Raw genomic sequence first — 17,736 nt, 5'->3', positions numbered from 1 at the left:
TGTGGATGTGGATGTGGATGTGGATGTGGATGTGGATGTGGATGTGGTGGGATCCCCTGGAGTGCTGCTGTGAGTCACAGGCACCCAGAGGTTGAATCCAAAACGTGAGGAATCCGGGAGAAAACCAGGAGAAAACCCGGACAGAAGGAGAACTCCTGGAGGTTGTTCTGTTGTCTCGTTTGGCCTGAGAGCACTGAAAGGGAAAGGCTTGTGCCGGCTCTCAAAGCAGATCCCTGTTCATCCAGAGGCAGGTTTTTGTGGAAGCATCTCCCTGGCCCAGGGGGCTCAGAAGGGCTCAGGGGGGACCTGACAGGAGTGGGGAGCCAAGGGGGGGTCGGGCTCTGCTCCCAGGGAACAACAGGACAAGAGGGAACGGCTTCAAGTGGTGCCAGGGGAGGTCCAGATTGGACACCAGGAGGAATTTCCTCATGGAAAGGGTGGTCAGGCATCGGGAGGGGCTGCCCAGGGAGGTTTGGAGTCCCCATCCCTAGAGGTGCCCAAGGAAGGACTGGAGGTGGCACTGAGTGCTCTGGGCTGGGTGACAAGGTGGGCATCGGGCACAGGGGGGACACAGTGACCTTGGAGGGCTTTTCCAGCATCAATTATCCTGTGATTCTGATTTTTTTTGTGCCAGTCAGGGCTCTCACACACCTCTCTGTTATTTAGGAGCAGCTTTTAATGCTCTCAGTTCTTGCCCAGTTACATGAAGGCCCCTTTATTGGTGATTTGTGTCCTGCAGGAGTGATGCTACCCTGGCCTGGCAATCACTGACAGATCAAGAGCTTCCTGTTTCCCAGGGGTCATTGTGGCATTTAATTTTTTAACTAATTGGCTGTATAAAATTGCTGATCCTCCCTGGAAAATGTAGGGCACTTGTGTAACATGAAAGCACATTGAAATAACCTCAGAAGCTGCTTTGAGGTGAAAACTTATCCCAGGAGAAACAGCCACATTTAAACCAAAACTATAACCTTGATTCCAAATCCTTCCTCAGGACATTGTGTTTTTTCTTTCCCTGTTTTCCATGGTGGCAGAACAAGGTGAACTTCTCCCAGCTGGAAGGAAAGGGGGAGGATCCCCCTTTATGCATTTAGAAGCATGGATGATTTATCAGGATTATTTTTTTTCTGTGGTGTTTTTAGTGATTTGAAGTGAGCAGCCCGTTTTGATGTTGTTTTGCTGGGGCAGAATTATGGGAGCAGCCCCATGGAATAGCTGTGCCTTACAGCCTTCAGCTGCTCCTCAGAACATTGCAAAGCAAATTCCTGCTGGCTTTTGTGATGGCACTCCAGGAATTCCAAACCTCAGCATCCCATCTGTGCTCCACTCTGGTATTTACAGTGTAAGGAATTCAGGTGGATCCTCTTTCACCTCCTCTTCCTGTTCCAAGCAGTTGTTAAGTTGGTGTAGATTTTAAAATTCCTACAATTTTTGGGAGGCTGTCAGGGATATAAAAGATCTCGTGTTGCTGATCTAATTGTGTTAAACCTCAGTGTCCCCAGAGCAGGGAATGGGATTGTCCCTGGTTTGATCTTTTCAGAACAGCTGGAGGCATTTGCTAAAACTGGAGGGTTTTTTAAAGGATAAAACTTCACAACCATCTTTTACTGCGGCCACACAGATTTTTTTTTTTGGTTGCTGTTTTGCCCTCTGAAAGGAGGAAAAGGTGATTTTTTGGATGGGGGGGGGAGGTTGGAAACTCAAACTCATCCCTGGTGCATCCCCGGGAGAAGGAGCTGCTGCTGGAGCACAGTGTGTTCCATTAGTGTTTGTACACTTTAAATCTGTTTTTCCAAGCAGCTTCAGGAAATTGGCATCCCATAAGCCAGCCCTTTAAAAATAGCCCCATTCCCACTGCACGAGCCCCGTTGTTTCCATGGCCCCTTGTCCCTGGAGCTCTGGAAGGGTTTTTGGGAGGTGCTGCTGGAGCAGAGCTGGAGCCCCAGATATTTCCTGAGGAGTCACTTTGTCCCGTTTCCCTCAGGAATGGGCTCCTGCTGATGGAATGCTGTCTGCAGGGCTCCTTTTTAGACTTTTCCCTCCTTTGCTCAGAGGAAAAACCAGGAATGCGTCCAGTGGGTTGGAATGATCCTTTGGAATATCCCGGCCTGGCTGGGTGTGGAAGTGTGGTGCTGCTGGACCGGGCTGAGCTGCTCCTTTTCCTCGGATCCACAGCTGTTTAAGGCATTTCACACTTAAAATTCAGTTCTGAATTACTTTTTTTTTTTATCCAGGACCTTCCCCCACATGAAAGCACCCGTGACAGGTGCCCTGGGTGTGAAATTGGGGTGCTGGGCTGTCCCCTGTCTCCCAGCAGTGCTCCCCCTGCTCTGCTTGGAGGATCCCAGGAGCAGCTGCTGGGCAGGATTTGCCTTTGTGGAGGGACTTTAAAGTGCCAAGTGTGGCCACACGGGTCCTGTCAGAGGATTTCTGCAGCTCTCCAGCCTCAAGCACAGATCCCTGGAGGTGTGAAGCACTTTCAGGCCCTTTTTACTTTCTTCTCCTCCAAGCCTTCCCTTTTTAGGCCTTAAAAAAACGTTCCAGAGCAAGTTGCCAGCGCAGACTTCCCAATTAGCAACGTGCTTCCAAAAGCAAATGTGTGCTGGCTGTGGCAGCTGTTGCCCAGCAAAAACCCTGGGCTGTGTGCTGGAAAAGGGCACAGGGAAACAGGATCTGCTCATCCCTTGGAGGAGTTAGTGGGGAAAAGTTAAAACTCTAAAGCTCTGCCTTTGCCGTGGATATTTTGTGTTGGTTGCCCGGGTGCAATTGTTTGATAATTTGCTATTTTTAGGCGGGTATTTTTAGGGATGTGACGAGTCCAGCTCTGGACCTAGATCTGTTGCTATTATTGGAGTGCTGAGTGGCAGAATTAAAGCAGAATTAAACCCTTGCTTATCCCATTAAGGTTCTCTCCTTTTGAGGTGGATCTGACGCTGAGGGGCTGGAGCATGGCCAGGGAAGGGAGCGGAGCTGGGAAGGGGCTGGAGCAGCAGGAGCAGCTGGGGGGGCTCAGCCTGGAGAAAAGGAGGCTCAGGGGGCACCTGAAAGGAGCCTCTGGCTCTGTGACACCTCCAGGTGCCCTGAGCCTTGAGTTTGTCAGGAACACTGAGCCATCATTCCTGCCTGGCACATGGGGCTTCCTGGGATGTGGTGGGAATGCTGGAGTTCTGTTCCCCATCAGAACGCAGGGCCTTGGGTTTTTATGGTTTTTTCACGTGTTGAACCAGCCTTTGACAATGTGAAGGCCCAGCAGCAGGCCCAGCAGCCACCTGAGCCTGGATCTGGTGTTCCTGGGCGCTCCCTGATCTTTCCACGGAGCTTTTGATGGATCCCAGCCGGAATAGTTGATGGCATTGGCCCCCCACCCGCTCCACGACCTGCTGTGTCTGAGGGGAGCACAGCAGCAATTCCTGCTGCCAGGGAGCTGGAAGTCCCTCCTGGAAGGGCCCTGGTGCCCCCCTGGGGTTCCTGGCACCATGAGGGTTCCGGTGGGCCAGGATGGAGGATCCCATTTCCTTCCAGCCTTGCCCGGACCGCGTTGGCAGCTGCAGGGATGCTTTGCATTACCAACTGTTGCTGCTTCCAGTCAGTTGGGGAAGGAATTCCCCTCCCTGCTGCCCACACCCTGCTCTAAGGTATCCCTGGAAGCCACGGCAGCACCGGCAAAGGCCTGGGCACAACGAAGTCCTGGGCACAGCAAGGCTCTTCCCAAACCTGTTGGAGTGGCACATTCCCAGGATGAGCTGCTGTTCCTGCCGAGGGGGCTGAGTCTCCCTGAGCTGTGCAGGACCCTCATACTGATCCTCCCTGAGTTGTGCAGGACCCTCATGCTGAGCCTCCCTGAGCTGTGCAGGACCCTCATGCTCCGAGCTGCTGCTGCACAACATCCCCTCCCGGAGGAAACTGCAGCTGCTGATCCCCAGGAGCCTGGAGAGTGTCCCTGCCCGGCCAGGGATGAGCTCAGCTGCCAGCTCAGGGTGCCCGGGCCCAGCTGCCTCGCTGAGGGCCCTTCTCCAGCCGGGAATTCCGGGTGGATGGCAGCAGGAGCGTGTCCAGGCAGTTCCCCTCCTTGGCGTGGTTGTGTCAGTAAACACCGGTGGGGTCAGGCTGTGGGATATCGTGTTCCTCACCTTTGCACTGGGAGAAGCGTGGAAGGAAGGAGGGGGCAGAGTTTATTCCAGCACGCTGAGGTCAGGCTTGTTTTCCCTCTTGGAGCAGGAACAGCTCAGCCCCTGGAGTGGGATCCTGCAAGGGCTGTAAACAACGGGCTCGCTCCTGCGGGGAGCCGAGGATGGGATCATGTTCCACTGGAAAGTTGCTGGGTTGTTTATTCCCCCCTTCCTGTGGACACTGCCTGTTCACAGGGAACGCTGCTGGGGAGCTCTGGGGGCTCTGCAGAGAGGAGGGGGCTCTGCCATGGGACTGATCTAAAATCTAAGCACTGGCACTGCAGGAGTCCCTGGGTTGCTTTTAAAGAGGAAGGAAAGGAACAGAGCTCCAAAAGTGACAGATTTCAAGGAAGACCAATCCAAATAAGGAATGTGTGTTGTCACTGCAGAGTTTCGGTTCAGCTGCAGCTTCAAGGCTTCGTTTAGTCAGAAGGTAGATTGGATTTTGGGTGGTTTGTGTCTGGCTGAGGTGTTGAGCTCTCCTGCAGTGTGGAGGTGGTGGCTGATTCCTGCAGCAGCTTGGCATTTATGGCATAATTTGAGTTGGAAAAGCCCTCTAAGACCTGGGAGAGCTGGGAGGCAGTGGGGTGGGATTGCAGCTCAAGGCTGACTGTTTTCCCTTGTTCCTGGTGGCCTGTGGGACCCTCCAGGTGCTGCTGCACTTGTTTTCCAGCCCCACACTCCTGTCCCTGCTCCCTCCCTGTCTCCATAGTGGATTCTGTTGATAAATTCCCCCGAATTCCGGTCCCTTTGGGTTTGTGACAGCATTCCCAGGGGGACCAGGCAGGGCTGTGCTGCTCCAGCAGGAATGGTCACCGCGAGCGAGGCCCCAGCTGCTGTTTTGGGCTCCTCTCCACCTGCCCTCCCCAAATCCAGCTAAAGCCTCCCCAGCTCCAGGGGCTCCTTGGATCAACATGTGCTGTGGAAAAGTCTCCTGGAGCAGAGGGAATGGCTGGAAGTGTCCAAGGCCAGGTTGGACAGGGCCTGGAGCAGCCTGGGCTGGTGGAAGGTGTCCCTGCCCAGGGCAGGGCGTGGGATGAGACGGGCTTTAATCCTGCCCAAACCATCCCAGGATTCTGTGATCCTGAGGAATGGCTCAGTGGTGGACTGGGATCCATTCTGAGCCCAATTCCAAACCTGCTTTTTGGTCTCCTGACCTGACCCAAGCTCCTGTGTTTGATAGTAAAGCTTTTTTTCCTGCTCTCACCTTCATATTTCCGTGCGTAGCTGGCACCGATTCACTTGTTTGGAATGTGGCATTTGTGAAAATTCCCATTTAAAAAAGAAAAAAACAAAACAAAACAAAAAAACCTTTAAAATGCTTGTTTTGGCACGAGGGCTGTTCCTCACCCCTTGGTTTGCTGCAATCTGGAGCAGAAGGAGGTGAAAGGGGCCAGCGAGGCCTGGCCTGAACCCCAGCACAGAGTCAGTGACGTGGGTTTTACTCCTTCCTAAAAAAAAAAAAAAAATAAAAATTGTTTGTGTTCAGACAGCGAGTGGAGAAAACAAGCAGGGTTGGATTTCAGCTTCGATGGGTTCTTGGAATTCGTCCTTCTCTGGCTCCCAGCTCTGACTTCAGCGTGGTGAGCTGGGCTGGCCAGCAGGGTTGAGCAATGGTTTTACTGGTAAGCAGGAAGGGGCCGTGCTGGGAGCAGGGGGGGCAGCACGTGGGGTTCTCAGGGTGCTGCTGAGGCTCTCTCGGGGCCAGCTCGTTCCTGCTCCCTGCTTTTGTGTTTTCTTGGATACTGGATTTGCCAGTGTGTGTTTAGGCAGAGGGCTCTGGGCTAAAACACTCTGCATCCCCCCCCCAGAAACGGGGCAAACGCCTCTCCCTGTCTGCATTCCCCCCAAAAATGATGCAAACACCTCTCCTTCTCCTCATTTCCCTATAAAATGATGCAAACACCTCTCCCTCTCCTTGATTCCCCCCCAGGTGAAATCTAGAGCCAAATATTTCAGTGCCCTCTCGTCCAGCAGCAGAAGCTTCACTCCAGTCTCAGGTGCCATGTTCAGGTTCAGTGTCTGGAATCCAGAGCCTGACCTCCAGGTCGTGGGTGTTGCTTATAAAAACAGGGGAAAATGGGTTCCCTGTTATTACTGATAGTTGATATCATCCCTAATTTTCCAGTGAATCCCTTGGATGTCAGTCAGAGCAGAGTCGTGCAGCGGTTATTGCTCAGTGTTGCTGGGATGGAGCTGCAGTCAGTGGAGTAAATATTCCAAATTATGACTCCACTGATAATGCACCATCTGTGTCCATGATGGAACTCCTGAATTCCCGTTTCCTTGGCAGGAGGAGCCAACCAGGATCCCTGGCAGTGCCCGACGGGACGGTGGCCGAGCCTGCTGTGTGGCAGTAGGAAGGTGAGCAAGGACAACTTGTGCTTTTGCCCTCAAAAGTACCATTTCACTGTTAATTTACCTTCACTGGTGGTTTGGTTTTTACCAAAAGTGCCCCAGCAGGGCTGGCTGAGGGATTTGCCCAGCCACAGGTGGGATTTGGAGGGGCTGACTCCGGGTGCTGCTCTGTGGTGATCCACTGCCCAAGTGGAGCCTCGTTATGCAACGCTGATCACCTCCTTAATTAGGGAGGGACATCCCTGGATTCCACATCCCTGGATTCCAGAGGAGAGCGTGTCCCTTAGTCAGCAGCAGTGGGAGGTGTGGGACCAGGGGAAGCTCTGGCTGCTGGAGCTGGAGAAGGAGGTTATTTCCTTTCTCCTGGAGGTTTGCTGGAGCAAACTGGGGTGTGTGGGGCAGCAGAGGCTGCCGGGAATGGCTTTTCATCCTGGATAAAGTGATTTGTGTTTTTTATCAAAAATATTGTGAAATCCCGTATTCCCCGCCCTGTGTGAGGTACCAGGAAGGTGAAGGAGCTCAGCCTTGGTGAGGTGACAGACCCAGAGCTGGAAATTGTGTCTTGCTCACGTAGTTGGTTGTTCCAGAGCCTCAGAGCACTGGAGTACCCAGATTCTGTTCCTGGATTCTGTTCATGCCCCCACGGGAACGAAGGGGCAGGAGGCTGAGCCCGTGTTTCAGCCCACCCTGTTTTTGGGGGGCGTGTGACCTCCCCACAGGAGCTTTGGGAAGCAGCAGGGTCAGGCTGGTGCTGCTTTGCGGCTGGAGGAAGCTTGGATGACGATGACGATGACGATGATGATGATGGGGAGCAGTTGCTGTTCTTGAGTCACTCCGACGAGCTGAGATCCATGTGACTCCAAAGCCACCCGTTCTGTGTTTCCGTGTTTGTCCCAGCGGCGCTTTCGGGGGTGGGAATGACGGTTAAACACGCAGTTGTGCATTTTGGGTGTCGAATCCTCTAAAACCCATTTTTTTGGGGAGGGGAAACTGCCCCCGAGCGAGCGCCTGCAGTTCCCGCCGCGGGCGGCAGAGGGCGGTGTTGGGCCGCCCGAGGGGCTCCATTGTGGTGCCTTGATTTTAATATTAATTAATGGATATTCCGTTAATAAAAGAACCTACCGGGCTCCCGGGGCTTTGATTGCGGCCAAGTGTGGTCGTGCCAGCCCAGCGGGGTGAGGCTCTGCGGGGACACCGGGGCTCCCCGGAGCTCGGGGAAGAGGTTTCGCCGGGAGGATGAGGAGGGATGTTCCTCATCGCTCTCAGCGCTGAGCCGAGCTCTGCAGGGCGACCCCGGCCCAGAGACTCCCCAGGAATCCCAGTTGCAGCCACCAGCGTGGGTGTCAGCAGATGGCAGCACCCTGCCCTGCACCCCCGTGTTATTCCTGGCCGGGAGATTCCCTGGATTCAACACCACAGTCTAGACTTACTGACAGACAGGATTCTTCTCCTGTTAGGTAAGCAAGATACAGACACCCATTATGCAAATTCCCAGCCGTGGTGCCCCTCTGAAACATTCTTCAGATTGTCTAAATAAGGTGCTGTTTCATGCTAAACCAGCCTTTTGGGTGCCTTCCAGCTGCCTTGCCCTGGAGGTGGGATTTTTTTTTCTTTTTCCCCCTTGGAGGTGCTGATCAGCACAGACCGAGTGCTTTTGGCCTTCCAGCTGCCCAGATGTGCAGCAGGAGAGGGAGACAGGCTGGGTAAAGAGCTGGAATTGTGCAATTAAAAAGCTTTAGAGCCAGTAGCTCTTGTGCCTGTCGCTGCTGCCTGCGCAGGCAGCGACGTGGGGGCTAATAAATACATGTTGTACATATTTTATAACGTGATTGCACAGACTCAACAGGCGTTTTGTGGTCTCTGAGCACCAGAAGTGAGTTTGAAGTGTCCCCCCCCCGGGGCAGGGGAGGGTTGGAGGGTGCAGTGACCTGGTGCTGTCAGCTCTGCACGGAGGTGTTGCCCCGCTCGCTGTGACTCACCCCCTGGGCTGGAGGAGGTGGGAATGGATCATCACTGACTGTCCAGAGGGGTTTGGAAACGGCTGTGGCATTTGCACTCTTTCTTTTTTTTCACAGAGGAGTTCAAAGAGCCTTTCAGCCCCGATGACTGTGGAGTTATTCGTGCAGCAATCCCCAGAGAGGCCCTTGTCGTGCTCTTGTCCCATGAGCCCAAATTTCTGACCACAAATGCTCCTCCAGTGTTTTATGCTGTGGGTTCTGTCACTAAAATCTGTCCTCCTGCCCCCGGCCTGAAGCTACTTTAGACTCCTCCAGCCTCAGAGCACACAAAGAGCTGGGAAGGGATGACTGGCAGCTTCCTGAGCTGCTCCTTAGGTCAGGATTTGGCGGGCGCCCAGCGGGGCTTTGGAATGGCTGTGAGCGCTGCGTGGTGAGCACAGCCCTTCTCAGGAAAACATTGGAAGGCTTCCTAGTCCTGAACTCACTGTGCAGGCACGTGATTTTCTGGGAATCAGCTTGAATGTGCTGCAGAATGGCTCAGAAACCCCTACATGGGGTGATGTTGGATCATGGAAAAGCAGGGCCAAGGCGGTTGGTCGGGTTCCTTCATGGTGGCCCTTCAGCCTGTTGCTACCAACCAGCCTTGCTGCTTCTGTTCCTTGCCTAAGAAAGGGAAGAAATCTGTGTTTTGTTGGTCTGTTTGTTTGTTTAAGTTGCAGCACTGCTCCTGTTTTCCCCAGCATTGTTTATTTTGGGGCACAGTTGATCCTCCCAGGGCAGTTCTCAGGGGAGGGGGTGGCTGCACCCTGTGCTGCTGCAGAGCTCTGGGCTCTGCCCGCTCTCCCTGGCATCCACAGCCAGCAGTGAGACTTGACCCTGTGCTGGCTGGGACTCTCCCTTGCCGTGGTGTGGGCTGTGATCCCGTCCCTTCCTGCGTGGGAATTCTGTCCTTGGCCCCTGCAGCTCCGGGGCGAGCGGCAGCCCCCGGTTACGCCGCCGGTGATCACAGCCGTGACCTTTCCCTGCAGCCTCCCCCTCGTCTGTGCTCCTGCAGGAGCTCAAATCCAACCCCTTGCAGGGCTGTGAACCCTCTCCAGCTCAGCTGCTCGGGTGTCTCACCAGCTCTGCTCAGAGATCTCAGATAATGAGGCGGGTGCTGACTCAGATCTTACTGGCTCTGGGGTTTGTCCTTCCTGCCCTCCCACACTCCACCTGCACACCCAGCAAACCTTCCCCCCTCCCCACAGCCCCTGGGGCTTTCCTCTCCCCAGAAACACAGCCTGCCTTCCCCTCCTGCTGCTCTGGGACCGCAGGGAACAGCCTGAAGTGTTTGAGGGAAGAGCCGTGGTCGAGGAGCGCCGGAGACCTGGGAAGGGGAAAAGGGGGTCCCTGAGGTTTGCTCTGGCAAAAGGCCAGGCTGAGTCAGCCCAGCCTTTCCTCGGGAACACCTGAGTGCTGGGTAAACACCAATCTATCCCTGCAAACACTGGTATCTCCTGGTTCCAGCTGCAGAGCTGCTCTGCCAGGGTTCGCCTGCGTCGGCTCCAACCCGGAGCTGCCTGAGTTACTCAGGGCTGAGCAAACCCTGAGCTCCTGCTTGTGACGTTCTGGACAGCCAGGACATTGCCCTGTGCTGTTTGCTGAGGGGCTGTGCTGACACCCAGGTGCAGGCCATAAAAATCCCCCACTGGGGGCTGTTTTTTGGGAAGGTGCTGGAGGTGCCCTGTGTTCTCCAGGAGCCCCTGAGCTGCCCTGAGCTCCCCAGCTCTGGGGCTGGTTGTGAATTCTCTGAAGTTCAGAGCTGTCAAAGCACTTTTCTGTCGCTGTGGGGAAAAAAAAAATGCTTAGTGGGATTGTTAACCTGAGCCTTTTCTGGTCAGATAGGAAACCCTGGCTGGGGCTGCCTGGAAGAGCAGTGTGAACTTGCAGACAGGCTGGGGAGGGCTCTGTCCTGCTGGGAAGGGCTCTGTCCTGCTGGGAGGGGCTCTGTCCTGCTGGGAAACTCGATCTGTTGGAAGTGCAGATTGCTGGAAGGGCACAGGGTGTTTGGGTGAATGATTTAGGTGAATAAGCCAACTTTCAGTTGTTTTTGCACCTGATTCCTTCAGCTGCCTGGTGTGGAACCCTCACTCTCACCTGGACCTCGGTGAATTTGTGCTGTCACACTGCAGAGACAAACTGTCATCAAACAGCTCTGCTTGTCCTTTAGCTGGTTTTTCTGAGTGTATAAAATATGTAGAATTCCCCGAGCAGCACTGAATTCCCATCTTTCCCAGCTGGTTTCCCATCCCATCCAGCTGCAGTCTGGACAGGCTCACATTCCTGGGTCCTGAGGCCAACATTCCTCTGCTCCTCTGCACCAGCTCCTTTGCTTGGGATTTGTTTCAGATTTGACTCCCAGCCCTGTCTGGGGCTCCCAGACACCTTTATGAGCTGCACCTCCAGCCCCCGCCCTCTGCAGAGTTCAGTCTTGGTCACTGAAATAAAATTGGATATTGGCTGGTTGTTGCTGGAGCTCAGTGGAACTCATCTGGAATCCCCAAATACCACTGGATTCAGGAAAGGCACTGCAGTTTGCTGATTAAACACTCAGCTATTTCAGTTAAAAGCCTGAAAGGAAAGTTGCTTTTTTTTTAAGTCTTGATGGCAGTTGGAGTGGAGGAATCCCTGGTTTGGGATTCTCCTTTGCTCTGGGTGCACAGGAGCTCATCCCTGAGCTGTTCTTTCCGTAGAGTTCAGCTTTTCTGCCAGTCCAGCCCCAGCCCACGAGGAAAATTTGTGTGTGCAAAAGTGTCCAGAGAGAGAGAGAAATCAGCCAGGGATTAGTTTGGGTGTTGTGCTTCTATACCAGCTTTGGTAATTATTTGATAGAAACAAACCCCACGTGCCCCAGGTCAGAGCAACCTTTGGGGGGAGGGGAAAAACCCCAATCCAGCTCCACAAACTGGACAGTCCATCCCGTCCCTCGGTGTCTGTGGTGTCATTCTGAGCCTGGTGCCCCCAGCCCGAGCTGGACTTGGACTGAGACACCACTGTTAGAATTATTTATCTAGGGAGGTTTTGATAAATGTGGGGTTTCTGTGTGGCCAGGAGCAGTAAATCATTGGTGGGAAGGAACAGGCACTCCCAGGACAAACAAATGAAGGACTTGAACTTTCCTGGGAAGCTCCTGTTCGAGTGTTCCCATCACCTGATGACGGAATGGGATCCATTCCAGGCAGTCCCAGCAGGTCCCTGACCCTTAATAGCCAATTCTGTTGGACAAAGCCTGATTTAATCACGTTACATCATCTCTACCAGGAGCCTCTCAGGCCTGAATCCCCTGGGAATTCTTTGCTGCTTCTGGGTCTTGGCTCCAGCAGCTCAGAGCTGAAGGGATGCTTGGTTTGTGGATGGAGCTTGGAGCACCCTGGGCTGGTGGAAGGTGTCTCTGCCCATGGCAGGGGGTGGGACTGGATGGGACTAAAGTCCCTCCCAACCCAAACCATTCCAGGATTTTATTCCCAGGGCAGATCTCCAGCCTGGTTTGGTGTTCCTGCAGATATTCCCCCGTCTGGGGGTGGCTTTGGTTCCGTTCAAAACACCTGCTGGGAGCTGCTTTGTGGAGCACCTGCAGTGGAATTAAACCCCCCAAACCCTCAGGGAGATGAGGACAGGCAGTTCCAGCCCAGGAATTTCCTTATAAAGGCTGCTCTGGCTGTGGGGCTGTGCCAGCAGGAGTGGCCCTGCTGCCAGGAATTCCTCTCCTTTCCCTGTCACACCCACTGCTCCGGATCGATGTGGGCACTGGGATTGCCAAACATCCGCAGCACACGGAATTCCTGCCTGATTTGGACCTGGAGAAGGGACAGGGGGGTCCTGCAGAGCTCTGCTGAAGGGCACGTGCTGTCAGTGAGGAACTGGCTGTAACAGGATCCAGAATCAGGGGGGAAGTGATTTCTCAGGCTCTCTTGGCTTTCAGGGTGGAAAGAAAAACCCACGAGTCACCTCAGCTGCTCTTCCAGGTCTTTGCCTCTCAAACCTGTCCTGCAGCTCCTCCTTCCTCTGGCACTCCGAGGGAAGTGGTTGTGGCAAACAAACTGGGAGCTTTTGGGGCAGCAGCAGGAAAAAAAACAACAACAAACCCTTCTTCTTTCTCCTGAGCTCTTGCACTCGAGCTGATCAGCACAAAATGTTGGCAGGATGAAAACCTTTGCCCTGGGGTGCTCCCAATCCCACCCTGAGCTGGGGGTTGGCCCTGGGGACACGAGCTTTGGGAAGCTCAGGTCTCCCATGGCATGCTTTGGCACGAGGGAGTGTTTTGAGGCTGTCCCCAAAAGGCCTGGGTTCTGTTAAAAACAAAGCAGATTTAGCTCAGAGGGCAGAAATCCCGGGGTTTTTTGGGGATTGGGTTGTCCCAGGTGAAGGAGCTGCCCTGGGGGAGGGCTGGGGGCTTGTCCTGCCCTTGGATGGGGGGGGACACGATCCTGAGGGATTCTGTGTCCTGGCTGCTGTGCTGGGAGCAGCTGGGGAGTGAAAGTTATTCTTAATTTTTAGTAAAACCTTGGGTTCAGCAGAAGTGGTTCCTCGGTCTGCAAACACGTGGAATGAGCTGTAATTCCAGCCTTTAGGTAATTCCAACTCTTACATAATTCCAGCCCTTGGGTAATTCTGACCTCTGGGCTGTCTGGAGCAGGGGTTTTGTTCCTCAGCCCCCTCCTCACCAGGGGCTGCACCTTCCAAAGCCTGGGGTGGGTTTTTGGGGGCTCTGAAGTTCCTGACACGGTGAGACCTCGCAGCAGGTGATGCAGGAAGGAATTGTCAACCTGTGCACTGTGCCAAGGGTTTCCTGGGGAGCTGCTGGGCCTTGTGCAAGCACATTCCCAGCTTTATCAGCGCCACAGGAATCCTGTCTCCTCTGTGACAAACCCTGTTTTCTGTCTGGGGGCTCTGTTAACACTCCCAGTGGCCTGGCAGCAGCAGCAGGAGGTCGGTTTTCCCGAGGTCAGGGGCAGGGAAGCTGTGGCAGAGGTTGGTGCAGGAATTCTTCAGGTCTGTGGTTTGTCCTTGAGCTTCTCCTCTGAGCTCTGAAACAGGGGGAGAGTGACTTACTCATGGCCCACTTATTTTTTAACTGTGGCTCTGCAGGGTGACTGTTCCGAGGCACTGGAGGTGTGCTGGGAGCCCCTCGATCCTGGAAAAAGGGCTGGGCAAAACCAGGCTGTCCTAAACCAGGCTGTCCTGCCACCTTCTGCCAAGCTGACAGGTGAATTTGTGCTCATATTTAACCAAAAAATTCAGCAGCCACAGCTCAGAGTTGAGCTGCACTGGGAGCAGGGCAGGACTTGTTTCTCCACGTTTAATTTGAGCCCAAACAGGGAATGACTCCGGGTTTTCCGGGAGGTCCCTCTCATCCCCGGGATTGCTGTCCCCACAGTGTGTAATTTGTGGGTGATGGCCACCCTTTGATGTCCCTTCCCTTCACTTCCCCTGCACCCCGACCTCACCAACCAGCTTTTCCTCCTTCCCCTGAGCTCGAGACGCTTTTCTAAGAATTTCATTTCTGCAGCATCTGCAAAAGCCCCTGGGCTGGATCAGCCTCTGTCAGCACCCAGCGAGGGAGAGGCCGAGCTGGGGCTGCCTGGGGGGACTTCCTTGGGGCAGAGAAGGTAATCCCAGTTTAATATGGCAGAAAAGATCCTGGCCCACGTCCCGGTTCTCCCTGCAGCGCCCTCGTCCAGGTTTCAGTCCCCTCACAGGTACCAGGAGATGCTCTGCTTGGTTGTGACTTGGTGGGGTTTCTTTCCCCCCAGTTTTCTCCTTTCCTTTTACCTCTTGACACCTCTTGAGTTTGTGTCAGACTAAAACTTGGCTAAAAATCGACTGAAATTGGGTCAGGTTTCCATGAGCTGCAGCCCATGGTGGTGAATTTTTCCTTGAGTGCAGAGGAGAGGAGACGACGAGGCTCTAAAACAAACACCTTTGCCTCAAAGGTTGAGAGTAAAGGTTTGCTTTGTTGGATATTTGGGTTCAGAGAACAGATTTGCTCTGTAGCAAAGACACCAAACAGCTCCTTGGTGACATTCTGTCACGAGTCACCCCTAAAACATCCTTTTGCAGCAAAACTGCAAAAAATAAAGGGATGGAGGGGGTGCACTGGGAGCACCGAGTGCATCCTGCACCTGCTGCTCCCACCTTCCCAGAGCTGGCAGGATGATCCAGGGTCTGGGATTTGGCTGACTCATGGGAAAAGGAGCAGGGAGAGCTGCTGCAGGGGTTCAGGGGCTGGCTGCCCTCATCCACCCTGGGTGTTGAGGGAGTGAGGGTGCAATCAGCACCCAAAATCTGCCCTGTCATCGCTGGGAGTGATGTGAAATACTCGATCTGGCCGTGACAGAAACGCTGGAACTGCACTGGGGGGGTTCACTTTACTCATGGAATCTCTTCCTACGGCCCCCAGACCCGCTGCTCCCTTTGCTCTGCCTGTCTTGGATGTTGCTGTTTGTTCCTTAAATGAGTTGCCACCTCTTTGTTTTCCCAAGCTGTGGGGAATTGGCCTCAGCTTTCCCACTGCATTCCCAGCTGGCTGCACTGGGATGGGTCTCCAGATATTGGAGCAGCTCGTCTGGGAAAGACCTCACTGGGTCAGGACGACTTCAGGGGGAGTTCCCAGGCCCCACCAGCCCAGTCTGGGGAGCACAGTTGGGTTTGAAGAGCCACCATTCCAATGCACCCGAACCTTAATGCCAATTAATCCTGTTGTGGCTAAAAGAGAAGCTTTTAATGCCGTGCCCAGGACACGGTGTGTGTGTTCCACAGGGTGTTCCAGAGGTTCCCATGGAGGCTGCACAGAGCCAAGGCTGCTGTGGGTGTGAAGGACACCTGGATGTGCCTGCCATCCCCCTTTCCCACAGACAGCATTCCCTTTTCCGTGGGTTCAGAAACATTTGTCTGTCAGACTCGGGAGCTCTGCTGGGGATTTCTGGCTAATTAGGGAAGCTCCTTTAGGATTGATCTTCCCTCTTTCCTCCTGCCCAGGCAGGAGAAGAGCAGGAGAGGGGATGGAAGGAAGGGGGGTTAGCTGGGAGGGCAGGTGGGCAAGGGAAGATCTGCAATTCCTGCTTTTCCTGCTTCCAGCACTTTCCCACTTATATTGGCCATTCCAGCAGGCTCAGACCTCCCGTGCAGGTCCATATTCCAGGTATGTTGTCCAGCTGTTGAGGGCTGTATCCCTGGTTTCCTGTGTTGGAAGGATCCAGTGCCCATCAGGGAAGAGCCTCAAACCATTTTCAATCCCGGGGTTTTAGGAATGCTCAGACCAGTAGCTGTGGCCACCTGGGCTGGCTGGAACGTATTCCTGCCTCTCCTGCTGGCTGCTGGCCAGGATCAGCAGCTTTTCCCTCTGGATCTTTGGGCTGAGGCAGCCTCAGGGCTGCAGAGGTTGTGTGGACAGAAACTGTGTGCTTGGAGCCTGACCGGTTTCGGTGGAAACTCCCCCATTTCTTCATTTAACTCCGTGGCTTTAAAACACATTAAATGCAAACTAATCCGAACCTGGAAGATTTGTAAAACCACAGTGTCTGGTGAGCAGAGCAGCTCTTGATCCCTCACCTGTGGCTGTTGTAATTGTGGGATCGTGCAGAACCAGTTGGATTGTTCCAGGGAACAACAGGGGGGGCTGAGGCAGGAGCAGCTCCTCGTGCTGTGCCTCTGGTCAGGACAGGCTGCGCTGCAGCAGCAGAGCTGAACACCCTGAACTGGGTCACTGTGGCTTTTCTGGGTGGGTTTTTTTTCTTTCCTTTGTGTGGATTTAATAGGCTGGTTCTCCAGATGTGCCTGAGAGGAGCAGCGAGACCTGCCTGGAGCCGCCGAGGTTTATCAGCACTGGAGCTTTTTAATCACGCCCAGATTTAATTTGCAGGGTTATTTACATGCACTGAAGGGCTTCTTTTATCTGCTTTAATGCTGCTGGGGTAAACTGATCCCCAGCCAGAGCTGAGGGCACCCACAGTTGGTGCTGTTTTATTGAAGCTTGTGGGATCCCTGTTCCAGAGAAAGCTGCTGGTCTCTGGGATCAAGGTTCCAGCTGGCCAGGGCTGAGCTCTCTGCTGTGGCTGGTCCATGTGAATGTTAATTCCTTCGCTTGTGCTGCTCTGTAAAATGATACGTGGCAAAAATCCAACCCGTGTGAGGTTGGTGGGGGAAAATAAGTGATAGTGAGGTTGGATATTAGGGAAAATTCCTTCCTGGAAAGGGCTATCCAGCCCTGGCACAGGCTGGAGTGGAGTCCCCATCCCTGCAGGGCTTTAAAAGCTGTCTGGATGTGGCACTCGGGGACATGGGTGGCCTTGGCAGTGCTGGGGGAACAGCTGGGCTCTGGTCTCAAGAGTTCCAACCTAAACAATTCCACGATTCCACGTCCCTTTTCCCCCCTCTGTGGGATTTTTTGTGCCAGGACCACAGGAACCCCCTGGGATGGGGGTACAACCCGGGTGCTGCTCCCGCAGGAGGGGCATCCCAAAGAAACGGCTGTTTATCCCTCTGGGAAGGCAGTGACACTCCCCAGGCCCTCTCTGGCACAGTCCCCCGGGAGCCAGCGCACGGGGGGGTTTATTTTTGGAGCTCCTCTTTGTTCTGCAAAGGGCCGCTGATATTCCCAACTGGAGCTGCTTTTTATCAGCGGCATCTGCGGAGCAGGGGCTGACTCAGAGCTCTGTGAGAGAGGATGACAAATGGAGAGTGGAGACAAACAACTCCCGAGGAAGGACCGGCCACCATCCCAATCACGGCCCTCACGTGGGGGATTTTGGCCTTTTGCCCCCCCCGGGAGAAATCTAATTCGGGCTTGTTTGGGAGCAGAGGAGGGAAAACAAACGTCTCTCTGGGAAAACTCTGCATGAGGAGCAGCTCTGGTGCTGCACAGGGGCCATCCCTGCGGCCCTGGGGGAGGGCTGGTGCTGCACAGATCCTGCACATGCTGCTCCCAGCAGGGATTTTAACACCCCCCTGTGCCAGCAGTGCCTCGGGATCCCAGAGCAGCGTGTCCCAGGCAGAGGGACACGTGGGAACAGCCGGGGCTGGCTGGTGGGGGAGCTCAGTCACACGGTTCCCTCGGGTTAAGAATAGCTGGGAAGTGTTTACTGGGGTTTAAAGTTGTTTGTTTATCAGGTGGGATTGTGGGGATGGCACTGTCCCGGGCAGGACTCGCTGTGGGACCCCAGGAGCCGTGTGATTCCAGCTGGGGGACCCCGGGAGCCGTGTGATTCCAGCTG

General features: G+C 54.3%; 1 protein-coding gene across 3 annotated transcripts in view; it reads left to right on the top strand.

Annotated features, from left to right (window-relative positions):
- GNG7 (G protein subunit gamma 7) overlaps positions 1-17,736 on the top strand; it is a 43,729-nt gene that overhangs the window by 1,183 nt on the left and 24,810 nt on the right. The window contains exon 2 of one of the 3 annotated variants that reach the window (XM_027705802.1): positions 6,463-6,533. The exons of 1 other annotated variant lie outside the window; for it this stretch is intronic. The gene's annotated coding sequence lies outside the window, so the exon portion shown is untranslated. Of the gene's footprint in view, positions 1-6,462; positions 6,534-7,963; positions 7,985-17,736 lie in introns of those variants that run through there. One more of the 3 variants, XM_027705801.1, reaches the window with a different exon arrangement.

This window comes from Neopelma chrysocephalum, unplaced genomic scaffold (genome assembly GCF_003984885.1).
Source record: "Neopelma chrysocephalum unplaced genomic scaffold, ASM398488v2 Primary Assembly neopelma1_348, whole genome shotgun sequence".
NCBI lineage: Eukaryota > Metazoa > Chordata > Aves > Passeriformes > Pipridae > Neopelma > Neopelma chrysocephalum.
The sequence above is the reverse complement of the archived record's forward strand: the minus strand, read 5'-3'. Positions and strand labels throughout refer to the sequence as shown.